This window comes from Pseudophryne corroboree, chromosome 4 (genome assembly GCF_028390025.1).
Source record: "Pseudophryne corroboree isolate aPseCor3 chromosome 4, aPseCor3.hap2, whole genome shotgun sequence".
In the NCBI taxonomy this organism is placed as follows: Eukaryota; Metazoa; Chordata; class Amphibia; order Anura; family Myobatrachidae; genus Pseudophryne; species Pseudophryne corroboree.
The window spans coordinates 197,337,235-197,357,477 of NC_086447.1; the positions used below are offsets into that span (position 1 = coordinate 197,337,235).

A 20,243-nucleotide genomic window follows, 5' to 3' on the forward strand; every position below is an offset into this window, starting at 1 on the left:
GCCAAGCTCTACTAATAAGAAATTATTTTATTGGGGCTAATAATAATGCAAACTGTAATAACATGAAATGTTCTTGAAGACCAGAACCTGAACACGGCAGTTTCTGCTGCTAAATTGCTATTCTGTAACAAAAAAAACAGCAACTAAATATGCCGAAACCCGGGATCGAACCAGGGACCTTTAGATCTTCAGTCTAACGCTCTCCCAACTGAGCTATTTCGGCTAATTCTGACAGATGTGAAGTCGTATTTGGGGTTTTAGGTTGGGGAAAAAAGAGCATCAAGTGTTCTTGAAGAGCAACACCTTATAATGAAAGATTCTGCTGGTAAATTGCTATTCTGTAACAAAAATACAGCTACTAAACATGCCGAAACCCGGGATCGAACCAGGGACTTATAGATCTTCAGTCTAATGCTCTCCCAAATGAGATATTGCAGCTACATCTGACATGTGGAAAGTCTTTTTTGGTGTTTAAGATAAGGCAAACTGAAAGAACATCAAGTGTCCTAGAGGGCGAAACCTGAAAATAAACGTTTCTGCTGCTAAATTTCTTTTTGCTGAATTGCTACTCAGTAACAAAATGCAAACACCCAAACATGTGGAAACCCACGATCGTACTAGGGATTTTAAGGTCTTCAGTCTATTGCTCTCACAACTGAGCTATTTTGGCAAGCTATACTGATAAGAATGTCTTTTTTTGGAGCTAAAGATTTTGCAAACTGAAATAACATAAAATGTTTTTCAAGATCAAAAACTGAAAACAACAGTTTTTGCTGCTAAATTGCTATTCAGTAGCAAAAGCAAACACCCAACCATGCTAAACCCCAGGATTGAACAAGACACCCTTAGATCTTCAGTCTAATGTTCTCACAACTGAGCTATTTCGCCAAGCTCTACTAATAAGAAATTCTTTTATTGGGGCTAATAATAATGCAAACTGTAATAACATGAAATGATCTTGAAGACCAGAACCTGAACACGGCAGTTTCTGCTGCTAAATTGCTATTCTGTAACAAAAAAACAGCAACTAAATATGCCGAAACCCGGGATCGAACCAGGGACCTTTAGATTTTCAGTCTAACGCTCTCCCAACTGAGCTATTTCGGCTAATTGTGAAAGATGTCAAGCCGTATTTGGGGTTTTAGGCTGGGAAAAATAAGAGCATTAAGTGTTCTTGATGTACAACACCTGATAATGAAAGATTCTGCTGGTAAATTGCTATTCTGTAACAAAAATACAGCAACTAAACATGCCGAATCCCGGGATCGAACCCAGGACCTTTAGATCTTCAGTTTAATGCTCTCACAAAAGAGCTATTGCGTGTAAGTCTGACGTTTAGAAAGTCTTTTTTGGTGTTTAAGATAAGGCAAACTGAAAGAACATCAAGTGTCCTAGAGGGCGAAACCTGAAAATGAAAGTTTCTGCTGCTAAATTTCTTTTTGCTGAATTGCTACTCAGTAACAAACTGCAAACACCCAAACATGTGGAAACCCACAATCGTACTAGGGATTTTAAGGTCTTCAGTCTATTGCTCTCACAACTGAGCTATTTTGGCAAGCTATACTGATAAGAATGTCTTTTTTTAGGAGCTAAAGATTTTGCAAACTGAAATAACATAAAATGCTTTTCAAGATCAAAACCTGAACACAACAGTTTTTGCTGTTAAATTGCTATTCAGTAGCAAAAGCAAACACCCAACCATGCTAAACCCTAGGATTGAACAAGACACCCTTAGATCTTCAGTCTAATGTTGTCACAACTGAGCTATTTCGCCAAGCTCTACTAATAAGAAATTCTTTTATTGGGGCTAATAATAATGCAAACTATAATAACATGAAATGTTCTTGAAGACCAGAACCTGAACACGGCAGTTTCTGCTGCTAAATTGCTATTCTGTAACAAAAAAAACAGCAACTAAATATGCCGAAACCCGGGATCGAACCAGGGACCTTTAGATCTTCAGTCTAACGCTCTCCCAACTGAGCTATTTCGGCTAATTGTGACAGATGTGAAGTCGTATTTGGGGTTTTAGGTTGGGAAAAAAAGAGCATCAAGTGTTCTTGAAGAGCAACACCTTATAATGAAAGATTCTGCTGGTAAATTGCTATTCTGTAACAAAAATACAGCTACTAAACATGCCGAAACCCGGGATCGAACCAGGGACTTATAGATCTTCAGTCTAATGCTCTCCCAAATGAGCTATTGCAGCTACGTCTGACATTTGGAAAGTCTTTTTTGGTGTTTAAGATAAGGCAAACTGAAAGAACATCAAGTGTCCTAGAGGGCGAAACCTGAAAATAAACGTTTCTGCTGCTAAATTTCTTTTTGCTGAATTGCTACTCAGTAACAAAATGCAAACACCCAAACATGTGGAAACCCACGATCGTACTAGGGATTTTAAGGTCTTCAGTCTATTGCTCTCACAACTGAGCTATTTTGGCAAGCTATACTGATAAGAATGTCTTTTTTTGGAGCTAAAGATTTTGCAAACTGAAATAACATAAAATGTTTTTCAAGATCAAAAACTGAAAACAACAGTTTTTGCTGCTAAATTGCTATTCAGTAGCAAAAGCAAACACCCAACCATGCTAAACCCCAGGATTGAACAAGACACCCTTAGATCTTCAGTCTAATGTTCTCACAACTGAGCTATTTCGCCAAGCTCTACTAATAAGAAATTCTTTTATTGGGGCTAATAATAATGCAAACTGTAATAACATGAAATGAACTTGAAGACCAGAACCTGAACACGGCAGTTTCTGCTGCTAAATTGCTATTCTGTAACAAAAAAACAGCAACTAAACATGCCAAAACCCAGGATCGAACCAGGGACCTTTAGATCTTCAGTCTAACACTCTCTCAACTGAGCTATTTCGGCTAATTGTGAAAGATGTCAAGCCGTATTTGGGGTTTTAGGCTGGGGGAAAAAATGAGCATTAAGTGTTCTTGATGAACAACACCTGATAATGAAAGATTCTGCTGGTAAATTGCTATTCTGTAACAAAAATACAGCAACTAAACATGCCGAATCCTGGGATCGAACCCAGGAGCTTTAGATCTTCAGTTTAATGCTCTCACAAAAGAGCTATTGCGTGTAAGTCTGACGTTTAGAAAGTCTTTTTTGGTGTTTAAGATAAGGCAAACTGAAAGAACATCAAGTGTCCTAGAGGGCGAAACCTGAAAATGAAAGTTTCTGCTGCTAAATTTCTTTTTGCTGACTTGCTACTCAGTAACAAACTGCAAACACCCAAACATGTTGAAACCCACGATCGTACTAGGGATTTTAAGGTCTTCAGTCTATTGCTCTCACAACTGAGCTATTTTGGCAAGCTATACTGATAAGAATGTCTTTTTTTAGGAGCTAAAGATTTTGCAAACTGAAATAACATAAAATGCTTTTCAAGATCAAAACCTGAAAACAACAGTTTTTGCTGCTAAATTGCTATTCAGTAGCAAAAGCAAACACCCAACCATGCTAAACCCCAGGATTGAACAAGACACCCTTAGATCTTCAGTCTAATGTTCTCACAACTGAGCTATTTCGCCAAGCTCTACTAATAAGAAATTCTTTTATTGGGGCTAATAATAATGCAAACTGTAATAACATGAAATGATCTTGAAGACCAGAACCTGAACACGGCAGTTTCTGCTGCTAAATTGCTATTCTGTAACAAAAAAACAGCAACTAAATATGCCGAAACCCGGGATCGAACCAGGGACCTTTAGATCTTCAGTCTAACACTCTCCCAACTGAGCTATTTCGGCTAATTGTGAAAGATGTCAAGCCGTATTTGGGGTTTTAGGCTGGGGAAAAAAAGAGCATTAAGTGTTCTTGATGAACAACACCTGATAATGAAAGATTCTGCTGGTAAATTGCTATTCTGTAACAAAAATACAGCAACTAAACATGCCGAATCCTGGGATCAAACCCAGGACCTTTAGATCTTCAGTTTAATGCTCTCACAAAAGAGCTATTGCGTGTAAGTCTGACGTTTAGAAAGTCTTTTTTGGAGTTTAAGATAAGGCAAACTGAAAGAACATCAAGTGTCCTAGAGGGCGAAACCTGAAAATGAAAGTTTCTGCTGCTAAATTTCTTTTTGCTGAATTGCTACTCAGTAACAAACTGCAAACACCCAAACATGTGGAAACCCACGATCGTACTAGGGATTTTAAGGTCTTCAGTCTATTGCTCTCACAACTGAACTATTTTGGCAAGCTATACTGATAAGAATGTCTTTTTTTAGGAGCTAAAGATTTTGCAAACTGAAATAACATAAAATGCTTTTCAAGATCAAAACCTGAACACAACAGTTTTTGCTGCTAAATTGCTATTCAGTAGCAAAAGCAAACACCCAACCATGCTAAACCCCAGGATTGAACAAGACACCCTTAGATCTTCAGTCTAATGTTGTCACAACTGAGCTATTTCGCCAAGCTCTACTAATAAGAAATTATTTTATTGGGGCTAATAATAATGCAAACTGTAATAACATGAAATGTTCTTGAAGACCAGAACCTGAACACGGCAGTTTCTGCTGCTAAATTGCTATTCTGTAACAAAAAAAACAGCAACTAAATATGCCGAAACCCGGGATCGAACCAGGGACCTTTAGATCTTCAGTCTAACGCTCTCCCAACTGAGCTATTTCGGCTAATTCTGACAGATGTGAAGTCGTATTTGGGGTTTTAGGTTGGGAAAAAAAGAGCATCAAGTGTTCTTGAAGAGCAACACCTTATAATGAAAGATTCTGCTGGTAAATTGCTATTCTGTAACAAAAATACAGCTACTAAACATGCCGAAACCCGGGATCGAACCAGGGACTTATAGATCTTCAGTCTAATGCTCTCCCAAATGAGCTACTGCAGCTACTTCTGACATGTGGAAAGTCTTTTTTGGTGTTTAAGATAAGGCAAACTGAAAGAACATCAAGTGTCCTAGAGGGCAAAACCTGAAAATAAACGTTTCTGCTGCTAAATTTCTTTTTGCTGAATTGCTACTCAGTAACAAAATGCAAACACCCAAACATGTGGAAACCCACGATCGTACTAGGGATTTAAGGTCTTCAGTCTATTGCTCTCACAACTGAGCTATTTTGGCAAGCTATACTGATAAAAATGTCTTTTTTTGGAGCTAAAGATTTTGCAAACTGAAATAACATAAAATGTTTTTCAAGATCAAAAACTGAAAACAACAGTTTTTGCTGCTAAATTGCTATTCAGTAGCAAAAGCAAACACCCAACCATGCTAAACCCCAGGATTGAACAAGACACCCTTAGATCTTCAGTCTAATGTTCTCACAACTGAGCTATTTCGCCAAGCTCTACTAATAAGAAATTCTTTTATTGGGGCTAATAATAATGCAAACTGTAATAACATGAAATGATCTTGAAGACCAGAACCTGAACACGGCAGTTTCTGCTGCTAAATTGCTATTCTGTAACAAAAAAACAGCAACTAAATATGCCGAAACCCGGGATCGAACCAGGGACCTTTAGATCTTCAGTCTAACGCTCTCCCAACTGAGCTATTTCGGCTAATTGTGAAAGATGTCAAGCCGTATTTGGGGTTTTAGGCTGGGAAAAAAAAGAGCATTAAGTGTTCTTGATGTACAACACCTGATAATGAAAGATTCTGCTGGTAAATTGCTATTCTGTAACAAAAATACAGCAACTAAACATGCCGAATCCTGGGATCGAACCCAGGACCTTTAGATCTTCAGTTTAATGCTCTCACAAAAGAGCTATTGCGTGTAAGTCTGACGTTTAGAAAGTCTTTTTTGGTGTTTAAGATAAGGCAAACTGAAAGAACATCAAGTGTCCTAGAGGGCGAAACCTGAAAATGAAAGTTTCTGCTGCTAAATTTCTTTTTGCTGAATAACAAACTGCAAACACCCAAACATGTGGAAACCCACAATCGTACTAGGGATTTTAAGGTCTTCAGTCTATTGCTCTCACAACTGAGCTATTTTGGCAAGCTATACTGATAAGAATGTCTTTTTTTAGGAGCTAAAGATTTTGCAAACTGAAATAACATAAAATGCTTTTCAAGATCAAAACCTGAACACAACAGTTTTTGCTGCTAAATTGCTATTCAGTAGCAAAAGCAAACACCCAACCATGCTAAACCCCAGGATTGAACAAGACACCCTTAGATCTTCAGTCAAATGTTGTCACAACTGAGCTATTTCGCCAAGCTCTACTAATAAGAAATTCTTTTATTGGGGCTAATAATAATGCAAACTGTAATAACATGAAATGTTCTTGAAGACCAGAACCTGAACACAGCAGTTTCTGCTGCTAAATTGCTATTCTGTAACAAAAAAAACAGCAACTAAATATGCCGAAACCCGGGATCAAACCAGGGACCTTTAGATCTTCAGTCTAACGCTCTCCCAACTGAGCTATTTCGGCTAATTGTGACAGATGTGAAGTCGTATTTGGGGTTTTAGGTTGGGAAAAAAAGAGCATCAAGTGTTCTTGAAGAGCAACACCTTATAATGAAAGATTCTGCTGGTAAATTGCTATTCTGTAACAAAAATACAGCTACTAAACATGCCGAAACCCGGGATCGAACCAGGGACTTATAGATCTTCAGTCTAATGCTCTCCCAAATGAGCTATTGCAGCTAGGTCTGACATTTGGAAAGTCTTTTTTGGTGTTTAAGATAAGGCAAACTGAAAGAACATCAAGTGTCCTAGAGGGCGAAACCTGAAAATAAACGTTTCTGCTGCTAAATTTCTTTTTGCTGAATTGCTACTCAGTAACAAAATGCAAACACCCAAACATGTGGAAACCCACGATCGTACTAGGGATTTTAAGGTCTTCAGTCTATTGCTCTCACAACTGATCTATTTTGGCAAGCTATACTGATAAGAATGTCTTTTTTTGGAGCTAAAGATTTTGCAAACTGAAATAACATAAAATGTTTTTCAAGATCAAAAACTGAAAACAACAGTTTTTGCTGCTAAATTGCTATTCAGTAGCAAAAGCAAACACCCAACCATGCTAAACCCCAGGATTGAACAAGACACCCTTAGATCTTCAGTCTAATGTTCTCACAACTGAGCTATTTCGCCAAGCTCTACTAATAAGAAATTCTTTTATTGGGGCTAATAATAATGCAAACTGTAATAACATGAAATGAACTTGAAGACCAGAACCTGAACACGGCAGTTTCTGCTGCTAAATTGCTATTCTGTAACAAAAAAACAGCAACTAAATATGCCGAAACCCAGGATCGAACCAGGGACCTTCAAATCTTCAGTCTAACACTCTCCCAACTGAGCTATTTCGGCTAATTGTGAGAGATGTCACGCCGTATTTGGGGTTTTAGGCTGGGGAAAAAATGAGCATTAAGTGTTCTTGATGAACAACACCTGATAATGAAAGATTCTGCTGGTAAATTGCTATTCTGTAACAAAAATACAGCAACTAAACATGCCGAATCCTGGGATCGAATTCAGGAGCTTTAGATCTTCAGTTTAATGCTCTCACAAAAGAGCTATTGCGTGTAAGTCTGACGTTTAGAAAGTCTTTTTTGCTGTTTAAGATAAGGCAAACTGAAAGAACATCAAGTGTCCTAGAGGGCGAAACCTGAAAATGAAAGGTTCTGCTGCTAAATTTCTTTTTGCTGACTTGCTACTCAGTAACAAACTGCAAACACCCAAACATGTTGAAACCCATGATCGTACTAGGGATTTTAAGGTCTTCAGTCTATTGCTCTCACAACTGAGCTATTTTGGCAAGCTATACTGATAAGAATGTCTTTTTTTAGGAGCTAAAGATTTTGCAAACTGAAATAACATAAAATGCTTTTCAAGATCAAAACCTGAACACAACAGTTTTTGCTGCTAAATTGCTATTCAGTAGCAAAAGCAAACACCCAACCATGCTAAACCCCAGGATTGAACAAGACACCCTTAGATCTTCAGTCTAATGTTGTCACAACTGAGCTATTTCGCCAAGCTCTACTAATAAGAAATTATTTTATTGGGGCTAATAATAATGCAAACTGTAATAACATGAAATGTTCTTGAAGACCAGAACCTGAACACGGCAGTTTCTGCTGCTAAATTGCTATTCTGTAACAAAAAAAACAGCAACTAAATATGCCGAAACCCGGGATCGAACCAGGGACCTTTAGATCTTCAGTCTAACGCTCTCCCAACTGAGCTATTTCGGCTAATTCTGACAGATGTGAAGTCGTATTTGGGGTTTTAGGTTGGGAAAAAAAGAGCATCAAGTGTTCTTGAAGAGCAACACCTTATAATGAAAGATTCTGCTGGTAAATTGCTATTCTGTAACAAAAATACAGCTACTAAACATGCCGAAACCAGGGATCGAACCAGGGACTTATAGATCTTCAGTCTAATGCTCTCCCAAATGAGCTACTGCAGCTACTTCTGACATGTGGAAAGTCTTTTTTGGTGTTTAAGATAAGGCAAACTGAAAGAACATCAAGTGTCCTAGAGGGCAAAACCTGAAAATAAACGTTTCTGCTGCTAAATTTCTTTTTGCTGAATTGCTACTCAGTAACAAAATGCAAACACCCAAACATGTGGAAACCCACGATCGTACTAGGGATTTAAGGTCTTCAGTCTATTGCTCTCACAACTGAGCTATTTTGGCAAGCTATACTGATAAAAATGTCTTTTTTTGGAGCTAAAGATTTTGCAAACTGAAATAACATAAAATGTTTTTCAAGATCAAAAACTGAAAACAACAGTTTTTGCTGCTAAATTGCTATTCAGTAGCAAAAGCAAACACCCAACCATGCTAAACCCCAGGATTGAACAAGACACCCTTAGATCTTCAGTCTAATGTTCTCACAACTGAGCTATTTCGCCAAGCTCTACTAATAAGAAATTCTTTTATTGGGGCTAATAATAATGCAAACTGTAATAACATGAAATGATCTTGAAGACCAGAACCTGAACACGGCAGTTTCTGCTGCTAAATTGCTATTCTGTAACAAAAAAACAGCAACTAAATATGCCGAAACCCGGGATCGAACCAGGGACCTTTAGATCTTCAGTCTAACGCTCTCCCATCTGAGCTATTTCGGCTAATTGTGAAAGATGTCAAGCCGTATTTGGGGTTTTAGGCTGGGAAAAAAAAGAGCATTAAGTGTTCTTGATGTACAACACCTGATAATGAAAGATTCTGCTGGTAAATTGCTATTCTGTAACAAAAATACAGCAACTAAACATGCCGAATCCTGGGATCGAACCCAGGACCTTTAGATCTTCAGTTTAATGCTCTCACAAAAGAGATATTGCGTGTAAGACTGACGTTTAGAAAGTCTTTTTTGGTGTTTAAGATAAGGCAAACTGAAAGAACATCAAGTGTCCTAGAGGGCGAAACCTGAAAATGAAAGTTTCTGCTGCTAAATTTCTTTTTGCTGAATAACAAACTGCAAACACCCAAACATGTGGAAACCCACAATCGTACTAGGGATTTTAAGGTCTTCAGTCTATTGCTCTCACAACTGAGCTATTTTGGCAAGCTATACTGATAAGAATGTCTTTTTTTAGGAGCTAAAGATTTTGCAAACTGAAATAACATAAAATGCTTTTCAAGATCAAAACCTGAACACAACAGTTTTTGCTGCTAAATTGCTATTCAGTAGCAAAAGCAAACACCCAACCATGCTAAACCCCAGGATTGAACAAGACACCCTTAGATCTTCAGTCTAATGTTGTCACAACTGAGCTATTTCGCCAAGCTCTACTAATAAGAAATTATTTTATTGGGGCTAATAATAATGCAAACTGTAATAACATGAAATGTTCTTGAAGACCAGAACCTGAACACGGCAGTTTCTGCTGCTAAATTGCTATTCTGTAACAAAAAAAACAGCAACTAAATATGCCAAAACCCGGGATCGAACCAGGGACCTTTAGATCTTCAGTCTAACGCTCTCCCAACTGAGCTATTTCGGCTAATTGTGACAGATGTGAAGTCGTATTTGGGTTTTAGGTTGGGAAAAAAAGAGCATCAAGTGTTCTTGAAGAGCAACACCTTATAATGAAAGATTCTGCTGGTAAATTGCTATTCTGTAACAAAAAAAACAGCAACTAAACATGCCGAAACCCAGGATCGAACCAGGGACCTTTAGATCTTCAGTCTAACGCTCTCCCAACTGAGCTATTTCGGCTAATTGTGAAAAATGTCAAGCCGTATTTGGGGTTTTAGGCTGGGGAAAAAAAGAGCATTAAGTGTTCTTGATGAACAACACCTGATAATGAAAGATTCTGCTGGTAAATTGCTATTCTGTAACAAAAATACAGCAACTAAACATGCCGAATCCAGGGATCAAACCCAGGACCTTTAGATCTTCAGTTTAATGCTCTCACAAAAGAGCTATTGCGTGTAAGTCTGACGTTTAGAAAGTCTTTTTTGGTGTTTAAGATAAGGCAAACTGAAAGAACATCAAGTGTCCTAGAGGGCGAAACCTGAAAATGAAAGTTTCTGCTGCTAAATTTCTTTTTGCTGAATTGCTACTCAGTAACAAACTGCAAACACCCAAACATGTGGAAACCCACGATCGTACTAGGGATTTTAAGGTCTTCAGTCTATTGCTCTCACAACTGAGCTATTTTGGCAAGCTATACTGATAAGAATGTCTTTTTTTAGGAGCTAAAGATTTTGCAAACTGAAATAACATAAAATGCTTTTCAAGATCAAAACCTGAACACAACAGTTTTTGCTGCTAAATTGCTATTCAGTAGCAAAAGCAAACACCCAACCATGCTAAACCCCAGGATTGAACAAGACACCCTTAGATCTTCAGTCTAATGTTCTCACAACTGAGCTATTTCGCCAAGCTCTACTAATAAGAAATTCTTTTATTGGGGCTAATAATAATGCAAACTGTAATAACATGAAATGAACTTGAAGACCAGAACCTGAACACGGCAGTTTCTGCTGCTAAATTGCTATTCTGTAACAAAAAAAACAGCAACTAAATATGCCGAAACCCGGGATCGAACCAGGGACCTTTAGATCTTCAGTCTAACGCTCTCCCAACTGAGCTATTTCGGCTAATTCTGACAGATGTTAAGTCGTATTTGGGGTTTTAGGTTGGGAAAAAAAGAGCATCAAGTGTTCTTGAAGAGCAACACCTTATAATGAAAGATTCTGCTGGTAAATTGCTATTCTGTAACAAAAATACAGCTACTAAACATGCCGAAACACGGGATCGAACCAGGGACTTATAGATCTTCATTCTAATGCTCTCCCAAATGAGCTATTGCAGCTACGTCTGACATTTGGAAAGTCTTTTTTGGTGTTTAAGATAAGGCAAACTGAAAGAACATCAAGTGTCCTAGAGGGCGAAACCTGAAAATAAACGTTTCTGCTGCTAAATTTCTTTTTGCTGAATTGCTACTCAGTAACAAAATGCAAACACCCAAACATGTGGAAACCCATGATCGTACTAGGGATTTTAAGGTCTTCAGTCTATTGCTCTCACAACTGAGCTATTTTGGCAAGCTATACTGATAAGAATGTCTTTTTTTGGAGCTAAAGATTTTGCAAACTGAAATAACATAAAATGTTTTTCAAGATCAAAAACTGAAAACAACAGTTTTTGCTGCTAAATTGCTATTCAGTAGCAAAAGCAAACACCCAACCATGCTAAACCCCAGGATTGAACAAGACACCCTTAGATCTTCAGTCTAATGTTGTCACAACTAAGCTATTTCGCCAAGCTCTACTAATAAGAAATTCTTTTATTGGGGCTAATAATAATGCAAACTGTAATAACATGAAATGTTCTTGAAGACCAGAACCTGAACACGGCAGTTTCTGCTGCTAAATTGCTATTCTGTAACAAAAAAAAACAGCAACTAAATATGCCGAAACCCGGGATCGAACCAGGGACCTTTAGATCTTCAGTCTAACGCTCTCCCAACTGAGCTATTTCGGCTAATTGTGACAGATGTGAAGTCGTATTTGGGGTTTTAGGTTGGGAAAAAAAGAGCATCAAGTGTTCTTGAAGAGCAACACCTTATAATGAAAGATTCTGCTGGTAAATTGCTGTTCTGTAACAAAAATACAGCTACTAAACATGCCGAAACCCGGGATCGAACCAGGGATTTATAGATTTTCAGTCTAATGCTCTCCCAAACGAGCTATTGCAGCTACGTCTGACATTTGGAAAGTCTTTTTTGGTGTTTAAGATAAGGCAAACTGAAAGAACATCAAGTGTCCTAGAGGGCGAAACCTGAAAATGAAAGTTTCTGCTGCTAAATTTCTTTTTGCTGAATTGCTACTCAGTAACAAACTGCAAACACCCAAACATGTGGAAACCCACGATCGTACTAGGGATTTTAAGGTCTTCAGTCTATTGCTCTCACAACTGAGCTATTTTGGCAAGCTATACTGATAAGAATGTCTTTTTTTAGGAGCTAAAGATTTTGCAAACTGAAATAACATAAAATGCTTTTCAAGATCAAAACCTGAACACAACAGTTTTTGCTGCTAAATTGCTATTCAGTAGCAAAAGCAAACACCCAACCATGCTAAACCCCAGGATTGAACAAGACACCCTTAGATCTTCAGTCTAATGTTGTCACAACTGAGCTATTTCGCCAAGCTCTACTAATAAGAAATTATTTTATTGGGGCTAATAATAATGCAAACTGTAATAACATGAAATGTTCTTGAAGACCAGAACCTGAACACGGCAGTTTCTGCTGCTAAATTGCTATTCTGTAACAAAAAAAACAGCAACTAAATATGCCGAAACCCGGGATCGAACCAGGGACCTTTAGATCTTCAGTCTAACGCTCTCCCAACTGAGCTATTTCGGCTAATTGTGACAGATGTGAAGTCGTATTTGGGGTTTTAGGTTGGGAAAAAAAGAGCATCAAGTGTTCTTGAAGAGCAACACCTTATAATGAAAGATTCTGCTGGTAAATTGCTATTCTGTAACAAAAAAACAGCAACTAAATATGCCGAAACCCAGGATCGAACCAGGGACCTTTAGATCTTCAGTCTAACGCTCTCCCAACTGAGCTATTTCGGCTAATTGTGAAAAATGTCAAGCCGTATTTGGGGTTTTAGGCTGGGGAAAAAAAGAGCATTAAGTGTTCTTGATGAACAACACCTGATAATGAAAGATTCTGCTGGTAAATTGCTATTCTGTAACAAAAATACAGCAACTAAACATGCCGAATCCTGGGATCAAACCCAGGACCTTTAGATCTTCAGTTTAATGCTCTCACAAAAGAGCTATTGCGTGTAAGTCTGACGTTTAGAAAGTCTTTTTTGGTGTTTAAGATAAGGCAAACTGAAAGAACATCAAGTGTCCTAGAGGGCGAAAAACTGAAAATGAAAGTTTCTGCTGCTAAATTTCTTTTTGCTGAATTGCTACTCAGTAACAAACTGCAAACACCCAAACATGTGGAAACCCACGATCGTACTAGGGATTTTAAGGTCTTCAGTCTATTGCTCTCACAACTGAGCTATTTTGGCAAGCTATACTGATAAGAATGTCTTTTTTTAGGAGCTAAAGATTTTGCAAACTGAAATAACATAAAATGCTTTTCAAGATCAAAACCTGAACACAACAGTTTTTGCTGCTAAATTGCTATTCAGTAGCAAAAGCAAACACCCAACCATGCTAAACCCCAGGATTGAACAAGACACCCTTAGATCTTCAGTCTAATGTTCTCACAACTGAGCTATTTCGCCAAGCTCTACTAATAAGAAATTCTTTTATTGGGGCTAATAATAATGCAAACTGTAATAACATGAAATGAACTTGAAGACCAGAACCTGAACACGGCAGTTTCTGCTGCTAAATTGCTATTCTGTAACAAAAAAAACAGCAACTAAATATGCCGAAACCCGGGATCGAACCAGGGACCTTTAGATCTTCAGTCTAACGCTCTCCCAACTGAGCTATTTCGGCTAATTCTGACAGATGTTAAGTCGTATTTGGGGTTTTAGGTTGGGAAAAAAAGAGCATCAAGTGTTCTTGAAGAGCAACACCTTATAATGAAAGATTCTGCTGGTAAATTGCTATTCTGTAACAAAAATACAGCTACTAAACATGCCGAAACCCGGGATCGAACCAGGGACTTATAGATTTTCATTCTAATGCTCTCCCAAATGAGCTATTGCAGCTACGTCTGACATTTGGAAAGTCTTTTTTGGTGTTTAAGATAAGGCAAACTGAAAGAACATCAAGTGTCCTAGAGGGCGAAACCTGAAAATAAACGTTTCTGCTGCTAAATTTCTTTTTGCTGAATTGCTACTCAGTAACAAAATGCAAACACCCAAACATGTGGAAACCCACGATCGTACTAGGGATTTTAAGGTCTTCAGTCTATTGCTCTCACAACTGAGCTATTTTGGCAAGCTATACTGATAAGAATGTCTTTTTTTGGAGCTAAAGATTTTGCAAACTGAAATAACATAAAATGTTTTTCAAGATCAAAAACTGAAAACAACAGTTTTTGCTGCTAAATTGCTATTCAGTAGCAAAAGCAAACACCCAACCATGCTAAACCCCAGGATTGAACAAGACACCCTTAGATCTTCAGTCTAATGTTCTCACAACTGAGCTATTTCGCCAAGCTCTACTAATAAGAAATTCTTTTATTGGGGCTAATAATAATGCAAACTGTAATAACATGAAATGATCTTGAAGACCAGAACCTGAACACGGCAGTTTCTGCTGCTAAATTGCTATTCTGTAACAAAAAAACAGCAACTAAATATGCAGAAACCCAGGATCGAACCAGGGACCTTTAGATCTTCAGTCTAAAGCTCTCCCAACTGAGCTATTTCGGCTAATTGAGAAAGATGTCAAGCCGTATTTGGGGTTTTAGGCTGGGAAAAAAAAGAGCATTAAGTGTTCTTGATGAACAACACCTGATAATGAAAGATTCTGCTGGTAAATTGCTATTCTGTAACAAAAATACAGCAACTAAACATGCCGAATCCTGGGATCAAACCCAGGACCTTTAGATCTTCAGTTTAATGCTCTCACAAAAGAGATATTGCGTGTAAGTCTGACGTTTAGAAAGTCTTTTTTGGTGTTTAAGATAAGGCAAACTGAAAGAACATCAAGTGTCCTAGAGGGCGAAACCTGAAAATGAAAGTTTCTGCTGCTAAATTTCTTTTTGCTGAATTGCTACTCAGTAACAAACTGCAAACACCCAAACATGTGGAAACCCACGATCGCACTAGGGATTTTAAGGTCTTCAGTCTATTGCTCTCACAACTGAGCTATTTTGGCAAGCTATACTGATAAGAATGTCTTTTTTTAGGAGCTAAAGATTTTGCAAACTGAAATAACATAAAATGCTTTTCAAGATCAAAACCTGAACACAACAGTTTTTGCTGCTAAATTGCTATTCAGTAGCAAAAGCAAACACCCAACCATGCTAAACCCCAGGATTGAACAAGACACCCTTAGATCTTCAGTCTAATGTTGTCACAACTGAGCTATTTCGCCAAGCTCTACTAATAAGAAATTCTTTTATTGGGGCTAATAATAATGCAAACTGTAATAACATGAAATGTTCTTGAAGACCAGAACCTGAACACGGCAGTTTCTGCTGCTAAATTGCTATTCTGTAACAAAAAAAACAGCAACTAAATATGCCGAAACCCAGGATCGAACCAGGGACCTTTAGATCTTCAGTCTAACGCTCTCCCAACTGAGCTACTTCGGCTAATTGCGACAGATGTGAAGTCGTATTTGGGGTTTTAGGTTGGGAAAAAAAGAGCATCAAGTGTTCTTGAAGAGCAACACCTTATAATGAAAGATTCTGCTGGTAAATTGCTATTCTGTAACAAAAATACAGCTACTAAACATGCCGAAACCCGGGATCGAACCAGGGACTTATAGATCTTCAGTCTAATGCTCTCACAAATGAGCTATTGCAGCTACATCTGACATTTGGAAAGTCTTTTTTGGTGTTTAAGATAAGGCAAACTGAAAGGACATCAAGTGTCCTAGAGGGCGAAACCTGAAAATAAAAGTTTCTGCTGCTAAATTTCTTTTTGCTAAATTGCTACTGAGTAACAAAATGCAAACACCCAAACATGTGGAAACCCACGATCGTACTAGGGATTTTAAGGTCTTCAGTCTATTGCTCTCACAACTGAGCTATTTTGGCAAGCTATACTGATAAAAATGTCTTTTTTTGGAGCTAAAGATTTTGCAAACTGAAATAACATAATATGTTTTTCAAGATCAAAAACTGAAAACAACAGCTTTTGCTGCTAAATTGCTATTCAGTAGCAAAAGCAAACACCCAACCATGCTAAACCCCAGGATTGAACAAGACACCCTTAGATCTGCAGTCTAATGTTCTCACAACTGAGCTATTTCGCCAAGCTCTACTAATAAGAAATTCTTTTATTGGGGCTAATAATAATGCAAACTGTAATAACATGAAATGTTCTTGAAGACCAGAACCTGAACACGGCAGTTTCTGCTGCTAAATTGCTATTCTGTAACAAAAAAAACAGCAACTAAATATGCCGAAACCCGGGACCTTTAGATCTTCAGTCTGACGCTCTCCCAACTGAGCTACTTTGGCTAATTGTGACAGATGTGAAGTTGTATTTGGGGTTTTAGGTTGGGAAAAAAGAGCATCAAGTGTTCATGAAGAGCAACACCTTATAATGAAAGAATCTGCTGGTAAATTGCTATTCTGTAACAAAAATACAGCTACTAAACATGCCGAAACCCGAGATCGAACCAGGGACTTATAGATCTTCAGTCTAATGGTCTCCCAAATGAGCTATTGCAGCTACGTCTGACATTTGGAAAGTCTTTTTTGGTGTTTAAGATAAGGCAAACTGAAAGAACATCAAGTGTCCTAGAGGGCAAAACCTGAAAATAAACGTTTCTGCTGCTAAATTTCTTTTTGCTGAATTGCTACTCAGTAACAAAATGCAAACACCCAAACATGTGGAAACCCACGATCGTACTAGGGATTTTAAGGTCTTCAGTCTATTGCTCTCACAACTGAGCTATTTTGGCAAGCTATACTGATAAAAATGTCTTTTTTTGGAGCTAAAGATTTTGCAAACTGAAATAACATAAAATGTTTTTCAAGATCAAAAACTGAAAACAACAATTTTTGCTGCTAAATTGTTATTCAGTAGCAAAAGCAAACACCCAACCATGCTAAACCCCAGGATTGAACAAGACACCCTTAGATCTTCAGTCTAATGTTCTCACAACTGAGCTATTTCGCCAAGCTCTACTAATAAGAAATTCTTTTATTGGGGCTAATAATAATGCAAACTGTAATAACATGAAATGATCTTGAAGACCAGAACCTGAACACGGCAGTTTCTGCTGCTAAATTGCTATTCTGTAACAAAAAAACAGCAACTAAATATGCAGAAACCCAGGATCGAACCAGGGACCTTTAGATCTTCAGTCTAAAGCTCTCCCAACTGAGCTATTTCGGCTAATTGAGAAAGATGTCAAGCCGTATTTGGGGTTTTAGGCTGGGAAAAAAAAGAGCATTAAGTGTTCTTGATGAACAACACCTGATAATGAAAGATTCTGCTGGTAAATTGCTATTCTGTAACAAAAATACAGCAACTAAACATGCCGAATCCTGGGATCAAACCCAGGACCTTTAGATCTTCAGTTTAATGCTCTCACAAAAGAGATATTGCGTGTAAGTCTGACGTTTAGAAAGTCTTTTTTGGTGTTTAAGATAAGGCAAACTGAAAGAACATCAAGTGTCCTAGAGGGCGAAACCTGAAAATGAAAGTTTCTGCTGCTAAATTTCTTTTTGCTGAATTGCTACTCAGTAACAAACTGCAAACACCCAAACATGTGGAAACCCACGATCGCACTAGGGATTTTAAGGTCTTCAGTCTATTGCTCTCACAACTGAGCTATTTTGGCAAGCTATACTGATAAGAATGTCTTTTTTTAGGAGCTAAAGATTTTGCAAACTGAAATAACATAAAATGCTTTTCAAGATCAAAACCTGAACACAACAGTTTTTGCTGCTAAATTGCTATTCAGTAGCAAAAGCAAACACCCAACCATGCTAAACCCCAGGATTGAACAAGACACCCTTAGATCTTCAGTCTAATGTTGTCACAACTGAGCTATTTCGCCAAGCTCTACTAATAAGAAATTCTTTTATTGGGGCTAATAATAATGCAAACTGTAATAACATGAAATGTTCTTGAAGACCAGAACCTGAACACGGCAGTTTCTGCTGCTAAATTGCTATTCTGTAACAAAAAAAACAGCAACTAAATATGCCGAAACCCAGGATCGAACCAGGGACCTTTAGATCTTCAGTCTAACGCTCTCCCAACTGAGCTACTTCGGCTAATTGCGACAGATGTGAAGTCGTATTTGGGGTTTTAGGTTGGGAAAAAAAGAGCATCAAGTGTTCTTGAAGAGCAACACCTTATAATGAAAGATTCTGCTGGTAAATTGCTATTCTGTAACAAAAATACAGCTACTAAACATGCCGAAACCCGGGATCGAACCAGGGACTTATAGATCTTCAGTCTAATGCTCTCACAAATGAGCTATTGCAGCTACATCTGACATTTGGAAAGTCTTTTTTGGTGTTTAAGATAAGGCAAACTGAAAGGACATCAAGTGTCCTAGAGGGCGAAACCTGAAAATAAAAGTTTCTGCTGCTAAATTTCTTTTTGCTAAATTGCTACTGAGTAACAAAATGCAAACACCCAAACATGTGGAAACCCACGATCGTACTAGGGATTTTAAGGTCTTCAGTCTATTGCTCTCACAACTGAGCTATTTTGGCAAGCTATACTGATAAAAATGTCTTTTTTTGGAGCTAAAGATTTTGCAAACTGAAATAACATAATATGTTTTTCAAGATCAAAAACTGAAAACAACAGCTTTTGCTGCTAAATTGCTATTCAGTAGCAAAAGCAAACACCCAACCATGCTAAACCCCAGGATTGAACAAGACACCCTTAGATCTGCAGTCTAATGTTCTCACAACTGAGCTATTTCGCCAAGCTCTACTAATAAGAAATTCTTTTATTGGGGCTAATAATAATGCAAACTGTAATAACATGAAATGTTCTTGAAGACCAGAACCTGAACACGGCAGTTTCTGCTGCTAAATTGCTATTCTGTAACAAAAAAAACAGCAACTAAATATGCCGAAACCCGGGACCTTTAGATCTTCAGTCTGACGCTCTCCCAACTGAGCTACTTTGGCTAATTGTGACAGATGTGAAGTTGTATTTGGGGTTTTAGGTTGGGAAAAAAGAGCATCAAGTGTTCATGAAGAGCAACACCTTATAATGAAAGAATCTGCTGGTAAATTGCTATTCTGTAACAAAAATACAGCTACTAAACATGCCGAAACCCGAGATCGAACCAGGGACTTATAGATCTTCAGTCTAATGGTCTCCCAAATGAGCTATTGCAGCTACGTCTGACATTTGGAAAGTCTTTTTTGGTGTTTAAGATAAGGCAAACTGAAAGAACATCAAGTGTCCTAGAGGGCAAAACCTGAAAATAAACGTTTCTGCTGCTAAATTTCTTTTTGCTGAATTGCTACTCAGTAACAAAATGCAAACACCCAAACATGTGGAAACCCACGATCGTACTAGGGATTTTAAGGTCTTCAGTCTATTGCTCTCACAACTGAGCTATTTTGGCAAGCTATACTGATAAAAATGTCTTTTTTTGGAGCTAAAGATTTTGCAAACTGAAATAACATAAAATGTTTTTCAAGATCAAAAACTGAAAACAACAATTTTTGCTGCTAAATTGTTATTCAGTAGCAAAAGCAAACACCCAACCATGCTAAACCCCAGGATTGAACAAGACACCCTTAGATCTTCAGTCTAATGTTCTCACAACTGAGCTATTTCGCCAAGCTCTACTAATAAGAAATTCTTTTATTGGGGCTAATAATAATGCAAACTGTAATAACATGAAATGATCTTGAAGACCAGAACCTGAACACGGCAGTTTCTGCTGCTAAATTGCTATTCTGTAACAAAAAAACAGCAACTAAATATGCAGAAACCCAGGATCGAACCAGGGACCTTTAGATCTTCAGTCTAAAGCTCTCCCAACTGAGCTATTTCGGCTAATTGAGAAAGATGTCAAGCCGTATTTGGGGTTTTAGGCTGGGAAAAAAAAGAGCATTAAGTGTTCTTGATGAACAACACCTGATAATGAAAGATTCTGCTGGTAAATTGCTATTCTGTAACAAAAATACAGCAACTAAACATGCCGAATCCTG

General features: G+C 37.9%; 25 non-coding genes across 25 annotated transcripts; all 25 read right to left on the bottom strand.

Moving 5' to 3' along the window:
• Positions 1 to 150: 150 nt before the first annotated feature.
• Positions 151 to 223, bottom strand: TRNAF-GAA (transfer RNA phenylalanine (anticodon GAA)). Its single transcript has one exon. It is a non-coding gene; the product is annotated as a tRNA-Phe (tRNA).
• Positions 224 to 1,034: 811 nt separating this feature from the next.
• On the bottom strand, positions 1,035 to 1,107 carry TRNAF-GAA (transfer RNA phenylalanine (anticodon GAA)). Its single transcript has one exon. It is a non-coding gene; the product is annotated as a tRNA-Phe (tRNA).
• Positions 1,108 to 1,921: 814 nt separating this feature from the next.
• On the bottom strand, positions 1,922 to 1,994 carry TRNAF-GAA (transfer RNA phenylalanine (anticodon GAA)). The gene has a single exon. It is a non-coding gene; the product is annotated as a tRNA-Phe (tRNA).
• Positions 1,995 to 2,136: 142 nt separating this feature from the next.
• TRNAF-GAA (transfer RNA phenylalanine (anticodon GAA)) lies at positions 2,137 to 2,209 on the bottom strand. Its single transcript has one exon. It is a non-coding gene; the product is annotated as a tRNA-Phe (tRNA).
• Positions 2,210 to 2,805: 596 nt separating this feature from the next.
• TRNAF-GAA (transfer RNA phenylalanine (anticodon GAA)) lies at positions 2,806 to 2,878 on the bottom strand. Its single transcript has one exon. It is a non-coding gene; the product is annotated as a tRNA-Phe (tRNA).
• Positions 2,879 to 3,692: 814 nt separating this feature from the next.
• TRNAF-GAA (transfer RNA phenylalanine (anticodon GAA)) lies at positions 3,693 to 3,765 on the bottom strand. Its single transcript has one exon. It is a non-coding gene; the product is annotated as a tRNA-Phe (tRNA).
• An 814-nt stretch (positions 3,766 to 4,579) lies between these two features.
• Positions 4,580 to 4,652, bottom strand: TRNAF-GAA (transfer RNA phenylalanine (anticodon GAA)). Its single transcript has one exon. It is a non-coding gene; the product is annotated as a tRNA-Phe (tRNA).
• Positions 4,653 to 5,462: 810 nt separating this feature from the next.
• On the bottom strand, positions 5,463 to 5,535 carry TRNAF-GAA (transfer RNA phenylalanine (anticodon GAA)). The gene has a single exon. It is a non-coding gene; the product is annotated as a tRNA-Phe (tRNA).
• An 803-nt stretch (positions 5,536 to 6,338) lies between these two features.
• Positions 6,339 to 6,411, bottom strand: TRNAF-GAA (transfer RNA phenylalanine (anticodon GAA)). The gene has a single exon. It is a non-coding gene; the product is annotated as a tRNA-Phe (tRNA).
• A 142-nt stretch (positions 6,412 to 6,553) lies between these two features.
• On the bottom strand, positions 6,554 to 6,626 carry TRNAF-GAA (transfer RNA phenylalanine (anticodon GAA)). Its single transcript has one exon. It is a non-coding gene; the product is annotated as a tRNA-Phe (tRNA).
• A 596-nt stretch (positions 6,627 to 7,222) lies between these two features.
• Positions 7,223 to 7,295, bottom strand: TRNAF-GAA (transfer RNA phenylalanine (anticodon GAA)). Its single transcript has one exon. It is a non-coding gene; the product is annotated as a tRNA-Phe (tRNA).
• An 814-nt stretch (positions 7,296 to 8,109) lies between these two features.
• TRNAF-GAA (transfer RNA phenylalanine (anticodon GAA)) lies at positions 8,110 to 8,182 on the bottom strand. Its single transcript has one exon. It is a non-coding gene; the product is annotated as a tRNA-Phe (tRNA).
• Positions 8,183 to 8,992: 810 nt separating this feature from the next.
• On the bottom strand, positions 8,993 to 9,065 carry TRNAF-GAA (transfer RNA phenylalanine (anticodon GAA)). The gene has a single exon. It is a non-coding gene; the product is annotated as a tRNA-Phe (tRNA).
• An 803-nt stretch (positions 9,066 to 9,868) lies between these two features.
• Positions 9,869 to 9,941, bottom strand: TRNAF-GAA (transfer RNA phenylalanine (anticodon GAA)). The gene has a single exon. It is a non-coding gene; the product is annotated as a tRNA-Phe (tRNA).
• A 142-nt stretch (positions 9,942 to 10,083) lies between these two features.
• TRNAF-GAA (transfer RNA phenylalanine (anticodon GAA)) lies at positions 10,084 to 10,156 on the bottom strand. The gene has a single exon. It is a non-coding gene; the product is annotated as a tRNA-Phe (tRNA).
• An 814-nt stretch (positions 10,157 to 10,970) lies between these two features.
• TRNAF-GAA (transfer RNA phenylalanine (anticodon GAA)) lies at positions 10,971 to 11,043 on the bottom strand. Its single transcript has one exon. It is a non-coding gene; the product is annotated as a tRNA-Phe (tRNA).
• An 813-nt stretch (positions 11,044 to 11,856) lies between these two features.
• TRNAF-GAA (transfer RNA phenylalanine (anticodon GAA)) lies at positions 11,857 to 11,929 on the bottom strand. The gene has a single exon. It is a non-coding gene; the product is annotated as a tRNA-Phe (tRNA).
• Positions 11,930 to 12,742: 813 nt separating this feature from the next.
• TRNAF-GAA (transfer RNA phenylalanine (anticodon GAA)) lies at positions 12,743 to 12,815 on the bottom strand. The gene has a single exon. It is a non-coding gene; the product is annotated as a tRNA-Phe (tRNA).
• A 142-nt stretch (positions 12,816 to 12,957) lies between these two features.
• TRNAF-GAA (transfer RNA phenylalanine (anticodon GAA)) lies at positions 12,958 to 13,030 on the bottom strand. The gene has a single exon. It is a non-coding gene; the product is annotated as a tRNA-Phe (tRNA).
• Positions 13,031 to 13,845: 815 nt separating this feature from the next.
• TRNAF-GAA (transfer RNA phenylalanine (anticodon GAA)) lies at positions 13,846 to 13,918 on the bottom strand. Its single transcript has one exon. It is a non-coding gene; the product is annotated as a tRNA-Phe (tRNA).
• An 811-nt stretch (positions 13,919 to 14,729) lies between these two features.
• On the bottom strand, positions 14,730 to 14,802 carry TRNAF-GAA (transfer RNA phenylalanine (anticodon GAA)). Its single transcript has one exon. It is a non-coding gene; the product is annotated as a tRNA-Phe (tRNA).
• An 814-nt stretch (positions 14,803 to 15,616) lies between these two features.
• TRNAF-GAA (transfer RNA phenylalanine (anticodon GAA)) lies at positions 15,617 to 15,689 on the bottom strand. Its single transcript has one exon. It is a non-coding gene; the product is annotated as a tRNA-Phe (tRNA).
• Positions 15,690 to 17,372: 1,683 nt separating this feature from the next.
• TRNAF-GAA (transfer RNA phenylalanine (anticodon GAA)) lies at positions 17,373 to 17,445 on the bottom strand. The gene has a single exon. It is a non-coding gene; the product is annotated as a tRNA-Phe (tRNA).
• An 814-nt stretch (positions 17,446 to 18,259) lies between these two features.
• TRNAF-GAA (transfer RNA phenylalanine (anticodon GAA)) lies at positions 18,260 to 18,332 on the bottom strand. The gene has a single exon. It is a non-coding gene; the product is annotated as a tRNA-Phe (tRNA).
• A 1,683-nt stretch (positions 18,333 to 20,015) lies between these two features.
• On the bottom strand, positions 20,016 to 20,088 carry TRNAF-GAA (transfer RNA phenylalanine (anticodon GAA)). The gene has a single exon. It is a non-coding gene; the product is annotated as a tRNA-Phe (tRNA).
• Positions 20,089 to 20,243: the final 155 nt, after the last annotated feature.